Consider the following 8,680-nt stretch of genomic DNA (forward strand, 5'->3'; position numbering starts at 1 on the left):
TGAACTTTGACTTTTCTACCCTGCTTTCCCATTGCTTTTTTCACTGCTCTCCTCCTTTTGCATCATATTACTCATTTCCCTCTCCACTTCCCTTCTGCTGTCATAGTTGTGATGTGCCCAGGTGCTGGTGAAGTAGTGAATGCAATAGAGTGAACTTCAGGAACATAGCAAGTGAGGACGATCTGGTAATCCTCGCTGCCCTGTATCCGCAAGAAGCCCGGTGCAAGGATTAGAGACATGGCTGAAGCAGCAAGGCAGCACCACGTTTCTTTCTGGTAGAATGACACCCCCTACTTGCTGTAGCCCATCTTTAAGAAATCTTTAACTATAACAGTACTCTCATCCCCAAAAATAGCCTCTGTCCTCTTCTGTCTCTCACAGAATTCATATACCTTCTCTTTTGAACTCTTTTTTTGTGATTCACAATCCTTCCTCTTCTTAGATAAAATATCCTTACAGTTTCTTTCCTCGCTACTCCACCTCCCTTTCTCTGCTTCACGTACTGTACTCAATACAAACATGTTTCAACAACAAAGTTTCAGGACACAATTATCGCTTTCTTTGGCACTCTGCCTTCTTATTCCAGTCAACAGTTCCATTATGTAAGTTGGTCCCCTTCTCCTCAGCTGTGCCTCTGTTCTGCCATAGGTCAGCCCTTAAGAGTTACCTTTGTCTAACCGTCTCCTCCTCCCCACTCTCTTAAGTCCTTCATAGAAGGTCATGGAATTCTCTCTGTGGTCTCCTCTGAAGGGCAAAATAGACTCCAAGATCTTTTCAAATTTTGGGGGGCATTCAGTGGTTGCTTATGCATACGCCAGTTCATGTCTGTGCCCAAAGTCTTCTACAGTGAGTACTATTCATCCCCCCACATCCATGCTATGTCCCTTGTGGCCATTAATAGGGCCAGGTTACTAAATAATCATTGTATTTCGGCATAGTCAAGCCTCTCCAGACCTCCGGTGCTGCTATGTGTACAGGCAAATCAAATTTCGTTCAGATCTCTCTGCCAATCTTATCCCTGACCTTGTTCCATTAGATCTGAATTTGAGTCAGTTCTCAGATGAAATGTACGCACATTCCAACTTAGTGGGTTCCCTGGGGCATTTATTGGCATCTGTCCTCACAAACCATACACGAACCGGGCTAGCGGTTCACTTCTATAGTAAGATTAGGCTAAAGCTTTTAATTGGACCAGCCTGAACCCCACCCTTATGGCTACTTCACGTAGTGAGAACCAGATAACCATAGTTGGTGCTTTGTGCTTTTTGGTGCAATGTTCACTAAAATCTTTACAAATTGCAATTCTCCATTCCTACTGATTTTGTTGTTTTGCCCGTGTTTTATTTATTAAAGAGAGTTCTATTTTTCTAGCTTGGTGTGGAATCCTTTTTTGTGGTGTTTTAATGTTGCACAAATACTTTGCATATTGCCTCTAAGTTAAGCCTGACTTCTCTGTGCCAAGCTACCAGAGGGTTGAGCACAGGTTCCTTTAGGGTTGGCTTGTTGCTCATTCTGACAAGGGTTATGGGTGCTGCCTGGTAACCCCCCCCCCCCCCCCCCCCCCCCCAGGTTAACCAGCAACCCAATTTCTTACAATCTGCATATAGGGAGATCTCTTCCTCCAAATCATGGTCCCCATCTCACACCTGTAATCGCCACATTCTTTATGATCCAGCATACCACTGGCTTAATGTCAAGGGCAAATGAAAATGGCAACAGGGAGTAGCCCGCTGAGATATCTAAAGTTCCCTCAAGTATGATATTTCAGACCCCATTGGCTGGGTGATCAGCAGGGTAAGGTTCATAGTTGATGTGTGGAGATGAGCGAGAGATCCCACACTTCTTTAGCCTATTCAGCCAATGGGGTTTCATATCGTACTTGAGGGGTGTTTAAATACCTCAGCGACAAATCACTCGGGCCCAGATATTTCCCACTTTTCAACCTCACTGCTGTTTTGGATATTCCACCCCAAGATCCTCTTCAAGTTTGAGCCAATCTCTGTATGATAGCATATTAGTTAGTAAGTTGCAGACAAACTGTTTTATATTGACTCTGTTGCATGTGAGTAACAGGAGAATTTGTGCATGTTCAAGAGCAATTTAATTGTCAGTTTCTGCCATAATACCCATAGTATCAGTCACCTACCTTATCCAACTCGGAAATGCATCCCTTCTAGATATACATGGCAGAATTGCACACACATTTCTGTCCATTCTCTATAACCCGCTATCTCTCCCTTCATCACTTCAAACTCACCACACTCACACACACAAGCACACGCACACACACGCACACACACGCACACACAGACACAGTACTCCTCCTGAGAGTCAGCTTACCATTGCATCTTATGCATTCCTATGTCATATTTTCTTTTCACGTATCTCTTAGTCTCACCTTCTCACACTCCTCTCTCAAAGAAACTCTTTTCTGTTTCACACTCTCCTATAACCTCCTAAATCTCCCTCAAATATACTCTCAGATCCTCACCTCTAAATGAAGTGAGCATCTCACATGGCTCGAGTTTCTGAGTCCACCGCTATTGCACATTTCCAGGATGTAAAGGTTCTAATCCTGTTACTCCTGTTCCAAAAACATTGTTATCAGGGTCACTGGAATTATGTGGCAAGGGAGAACCAAATTATGTTGCAGAGTTAGAAAAATTGTGTGGCAAGAAAAGGAAACTATGCGACATAACGTAGACCAATGTGTAGTGGTATTATTTTGTTCTTTTGTCATTTAACCATTAATACTATCTTACCAAAGTTACACCTCTTTAGTACACTTTTATCGACACCTTAAGACAGCAATCAGCCAATAAAAGGTGACCAGTTAACCTTGGCAAATGGTTTATTACTGTGCTGCAACATGTGATGCCTTTTGTTTAGTGGCTTTTGAACTGTGGGTGCTAAAAAACATTTTTGTAAAATCTACAAATTATGAAGTTGGTGGTGGATTGTGGGCAAATGAAGCAATTCCATATGTAAGCAGAAAGCACTGCAGCTGCAGAATAGCACAATTCCTGTGTCCCAGATCATTAGGTAAACCATACCATCATCTGAGAAGCCTTAGGGCTGGAGTGCACTAGCCTTGCTACAGGATATGCTCACTGTGGAGTTGCATTTGGGGACAATAAGTGATATTTCTGGTGACTTTTTTTTTTTAGAATTATATTCCTTTACAATAGTATTAAACATTTACACATCCATAACACCAACTTGTAATTTCATCAAACCTGGGTAAAAAAAAGTAAACAGAGCCTACAGAAGGACTGCGGGTGGAATACTAATCCAGCTGCTTCACTCCTATTCAGCCTGCCATACAACGCAGCTGTTTGGCATGGAAAAGACATCTTGGGAGGTTTCATAAAGCTGACCTAGGGATGCATTCAGCCAGTCGCTTGCCATTGGCTTTGTGGTTTGTAGCTCACGTTTTCATGCTTCCCATTTGCTGGCCTTATTTGATTTTGGGGTCCAGGCTCAGTTTGTCGCCCAATGAGAAAGCCATGTTCACTGAATACCTCCACAAACTCCTTTTCCATCAACAGACCTGTAAATTTTGTTCTTTTCTTGTCACGTTTGCTGGGCATTCAAAGACCAAGATCAAATGTCAAGCTGTGTTGTGATGGGAGCCTGGTTATTTGTTTTCTGCTGGAGGAATACAGCATACTTCCTCCATGGAGCCTGCTTGTGCCCTTTTTCGAAATTTTATTTTAGACATAGCCATCTCAAAAGGTATCTTGTTCTTCATCTGCACAAAACCTTTGCACGTTTTTTGTAAAATTCTTCTTCTTTAGTGAGTCCATTTAATTTTTGAAACTGTCTTTTTAAGAACAAAGGGCCAGATGTACAAAACGTTTTGCATGGCTCAAATAGCGAAATTCGCTGTTTGCGCCATGCAAAATGCGCATCGCGATGCTCATTCCCATTTTGCGAGTCGATAACCTGGTTACCGACTCGAAAAATGGGAAAGAGACTCGCAAATAGGAAGGGGTGTCCCCCTTCCTATTTTCGATTCGCATTGCGATGCAGAATTGCTTTGTGAGCAAAGCAATTTGCAGTTAGCACCCATGTGAAGTGGGTGCTAACCCATTTGCAAAAAGTTTCATTATCTTGAGTGTATTACAGCTCATTTTCCTTTAAGGAAAACGGGCTGCAATACAATAAAAAACTGCTTTATTAAAAAAAGCAGTCCCAGACATGGTGGTCTGCTGTCTCCAGCAGGCCACCATCCCTGTGAGTGCGGGGAATCGCAAGGGGGTCGCAAAATGCGACCCACCTCATTAATAATAATGAGGTGGGTCTTTGCGACCCCCTTGCGATTTGCAGATGGTGTCAGAAACGCCATCCTGCATATGGGTTTGCGACTCGCAAATTGCGAGTCGCTTCAACTCACTATTTGCGAGTCGCAAACCTGTACTTACCTACATCTGGCCCAAAGTACAAAACTGCATTTCCATCTCAGCTTCTGCCTAACATATGGCGATCTTGGGCAATTTACAATATTTATGGCCCATTCACTGTCAAGCACAGGATAAGATCTTTTCAAAGGAAATAGCCAGCCACATGTATTAATGCTTGTTTTTCACTTTGATGTGCTTTATTTATTACATGTATGGCACTTTTGAGTGCTGGATAAAGCTTTTGTGTTTATGTTTACCTACAAAATACTTACGTATTCCATCTGCAACTAAGCCTTTCTCGGCACACTTACATTATTGTATGTAAATAATTTCCTCATGTTACCTTGCAGGCACTAGGGACGATTTGGATGATGCAGCAGGTGCAGTGGCATAGGGGCTAAAATCTCTAGGAAACCCACTGAACACCAAATACTGCTACATATTACCGCGAAGCAAGCAGTCACAAACACAGTTACCTTGTAGGCACTAGGGCTATGATTTGAATGGTGCAACAGGTGCAGTAGCACAGGGGCCAAAAGCTCTAGGAAACCAACAGATCACCGATTATTGCTACTTGTTACCACTGAGCAGGCAGTCATGAGCGCAGTTACCTTGCAGGCACTAGGGCCATGATTTGGATAGTGCAGCGGTGCAGGGACCCGAAGCTCAAGGAAACCCACTAAACACCGAATATTGCTACATGCTATCGCTGAGCAAGCAGTCACAAGCAAAGTTACCTTGAAGGCACTGGGGCCATGACCTGGATGGTGCAGCAGGTGCAGTGGCACACAAGCCAAAAGCTCTTGGAAACCCACTGAGCACTGATTATTTCTACATGTTACAGCTGAGCAACCAGTCACAAATGCATGGAACTTGCAGGCACTGGGGCCATGATTTGGATGGTACAGCAGGTATAGTGGTACAGGGGCCAAAAGCGCCAGAATACCCACGATCACCGATTATTGCTACATGTTACCAACGAGCGAGCAGTCACAAGCACAGTTACCTTGCAGGCACTAGGGCTATGATTTGGATGGTGCAGTAGGTGCAATGGCACAGGTGCCAAAAGCTCTAGGAAACCCACTGAACAACAATTATTGCTATATGTTGATACAGTGCAAGCAGTCCCAAGCACAGTTACCTTGCAGGCACTAGAGGCCATGATTTGAAGGGTACAGCAGATGTAGTTGCACAGGGCTCAAAAGGTCTAGTACACCCACTGATCACCTATTATTGATATATTTTACTACTAAAGAAGTAGTCAGGAGTGTTTTTTAGGTTCTTTTGTAACCATTGCACCCAAAGTAACACATAGCCTAAAACATGACTGCATCAATGCTTTTTTAGCCAGCACTTTCTACATTATAGCACTTTTTTATATTTCCATTTATGCTGCACTGAAGCTAGCACTACTGTATAATATGGCTAAAAACATTAACAAAGCCAATAGATCTCGCGTAGGCGAGATCTATTGGCTTTGTCAATGCTTGGTATGGAATGCCATATGGTAAGTTATACGTTTTTATATAGTGTTTACGAATGCTGAAGTGCTAATGTTATAGAACGGAGATTGGCCTTGCCAAGGTGTTACTGTGTCCAAATTCAGTCGCATTTTAGGACCATAGAAAAACTGTGCAAATGTGCCATATAAATGTGCTGAATGTAACAAAAGTTGTACTTAGACAGAAAAGTCCAATAGATTACAACTTTTTTACACTACTTTCAGCCATTTGCACTATATTTTAAAAACGTTAGCAAACTCAATAAATCTCACATGGGTAAGGCCTCTTGGCTTTGATAATGCTTGTTTAGTCCAATGAGGAGTGTGTCTTCCTTTTGTTTCTTGAAAAATTCTTCCGAATTATGATTGCTTCAAAGTTCCCACATGGTGTCACTTCTCCAGCCTCACCTAGTAGACTTTTAATGACTAAAGGAGGTTCACCAAGCCATGTCACGTATAGTCTATCATGTGATCTGATACCTTGTCATGTATATCATGTCATGACGCAAATATCACTTCATGTCATATCATGTCACAAAATGCCTTTTCATTTCCCATCATTCCTGGTAGCTTTTTAGGCCACTCTAGTGCCAGCACACAACACTGAGAGAGACAAGAGACACAAAACAAGGGAAAACACTAAAGGAAGCCAAGTGCCTGGAGTGGTCTTCCCCAGAATGGAATATCTTGTGAGTCAGTGCAATGGGGCACTGTGGGTACCTAACATCAGGTGTCTAGTTGACAGGGAGGGCGGGAGGAAGCAGGAGGGATAATAGGGGCAAGGGAAGGCAAAAAAGAGCAGGAGACTAAAGGAAGTGGAGGTGAAGGATGGCTGTTACATGAATCAGAGAAGCAGGTAATCACGGTACACTTTTCAAGAAACGTTGAGTAGGCATGGGCAAAATTGTAACTGCTTCAGCAAAATATGAAAAATTAATAAATTTCAAGTAATGGGAAATTTCTCAAAATTCACATTACACAGGAGACTATTTTGCAGATACGCGCCTGGTTGTGAGATATTTTCTGCTCAACCCAATTCACTGTTGGTGAAGTGCTGGAAAAATCACTTTCTGTCTGAAATAAAAGTTTTGCAAAATTTTCATGGAATTTATGAAAATAGACACACCTTTGAAAGACCAGCAAGAGATCTTGGAGGGGAAGGATCCAGTACACTGCCTCTGCGCAACCACTTCCATCTTGCTCCTCCCTCCTGTTGGACCTGGCTTTTTGACAGGGTCATCCCCAAACTTTTTTCCTCCTTCCTCCTATTTTTTCTGACCTGTTGTTGTTGGATTTTGACCTCTGGGCACTTTACCACTGCTAACCAGTGCTAAAGTGCATATGCTCTCTGTGTAAATTGTACTATTGTACTATTGATTGGTTTATCCATGATTGACTATTTAATTTACTTGTAAGTCCCTAGTAGAGTGCACTATATGTGCCTAGGGCCTGTAGATTAAATGCTACTAGTGGGCCTGCAGCACTGGTTGTCCCACCCACTTCAGTAGCCCCTTAACCTTGTCTCAGGCCTGCCATTGCAAGGCCTGTGTGTGCAGTTTCACTGCCACTTCGACTTGGCATTTAAAAGTACTTGCCAAGCCTAGAACTCCCCTTTTTCTACATATAAGTCACCCCTAATGTGTGCCCTAGGTAACCCCTAGAGCAGGGTGCTGTGTGGGTAAAAGGCAGGACATGTACCTGTGTAGTTTATATGTCCTGGTAGTGTAAAACTCCTAAATTCGTTTTTTTCACTACTGTGAGGCCTGATCCCTTCATAGGCTAACATTGGGGTTGCCCTCATACATTGTTGAAGTGGCAGCTGTTGATCTGAAAGGAGCAGGAAGGTCATATTTAGTATGGCCAGAATGGTAATACAAAATCCTGCTGACTGGTGAAGTCGGATTTAATATTACCATTCTAGAAATGCCACTTTTAGAAAGTGAGCATTTCTTTGCACTTAAATCTTTCTGTGCCTTTCAATCCACGTCTGGCTAAGTTTAGTTGACAGCTCCTTGTGCATTCACTCAGACACACCCCAAACACAGGGTACTCAGCCTCACTTGCATACATCTGCATTTTGAATGGGTCTTCCTGGGCTGGGAGGGTAGAGGGCCTGCTCTCACACAAAGGACTGCCACACCCCCTACTGGGACCCTGGCAGACAGGATTGAACTGAAAGGGGACCTGGTGCACTTCTTAGCCACTCTTTGAAGTCTCCCCCACTTCAAAGGCACATTTGGGTATAAAACAGGGCCTCTGCCCTACCTCATCAGACACTTGCTGGAGAAGAAACCTGAACCAGAACCTGCATCCTGCCAAGAAGAACTACCTGGCTGCCTAAAGGATTCACCTGACTGCTTTCTACCAAGGACTGCTGCCTTGCTGTTGCCCTGCTGCTTGCTGAACTCTTGTCTGGCTGTAAAAGTGCTCTCCAAGGGCTTGGATAGAGCTTGCCTCCTGTTCCCTGAAGTCTCAGGACCAAAAAGACTTCTCTTTTTCATTTGGACTCTTCATGCGCCGAAAATTTCGACGCACAGCTTGTTCCGCGGCGAGAAAAACGCTGCACACTGACGATGATCGGCGCAACGCCTTCGGGGTGACCGGAACTTCGACGCACAGCCTCCCAAGGACAACGCCGCCCGACTTCCAGAAGGGAAATCGACGCAACGCCTGCCGTGAGAGCAAAACTTCGACGCACAGCCCCGCGGAACGATGCGCAGCCGGAAAACAAGCAGGAGAATCCACGCACAGACCCCGGGACATCTGGTAATCCCCA

Source organism: Pleurodeles waltl, chromosome 6 (assembly GCF_031143425.1).
Source record: "Pleurodeles waltl isolate 20211129_DDA chromosome 6, aPleWal1.hap1.20221129, whole genome shotgun sequence".
Classification (NCBI taxonomy): domain Eukaryota; kingdom Metazoa; phylum Chordata; class Amphibia; order Caudata; family Salamandridae; genus Pleurodeles; species Pleurodeles waltl.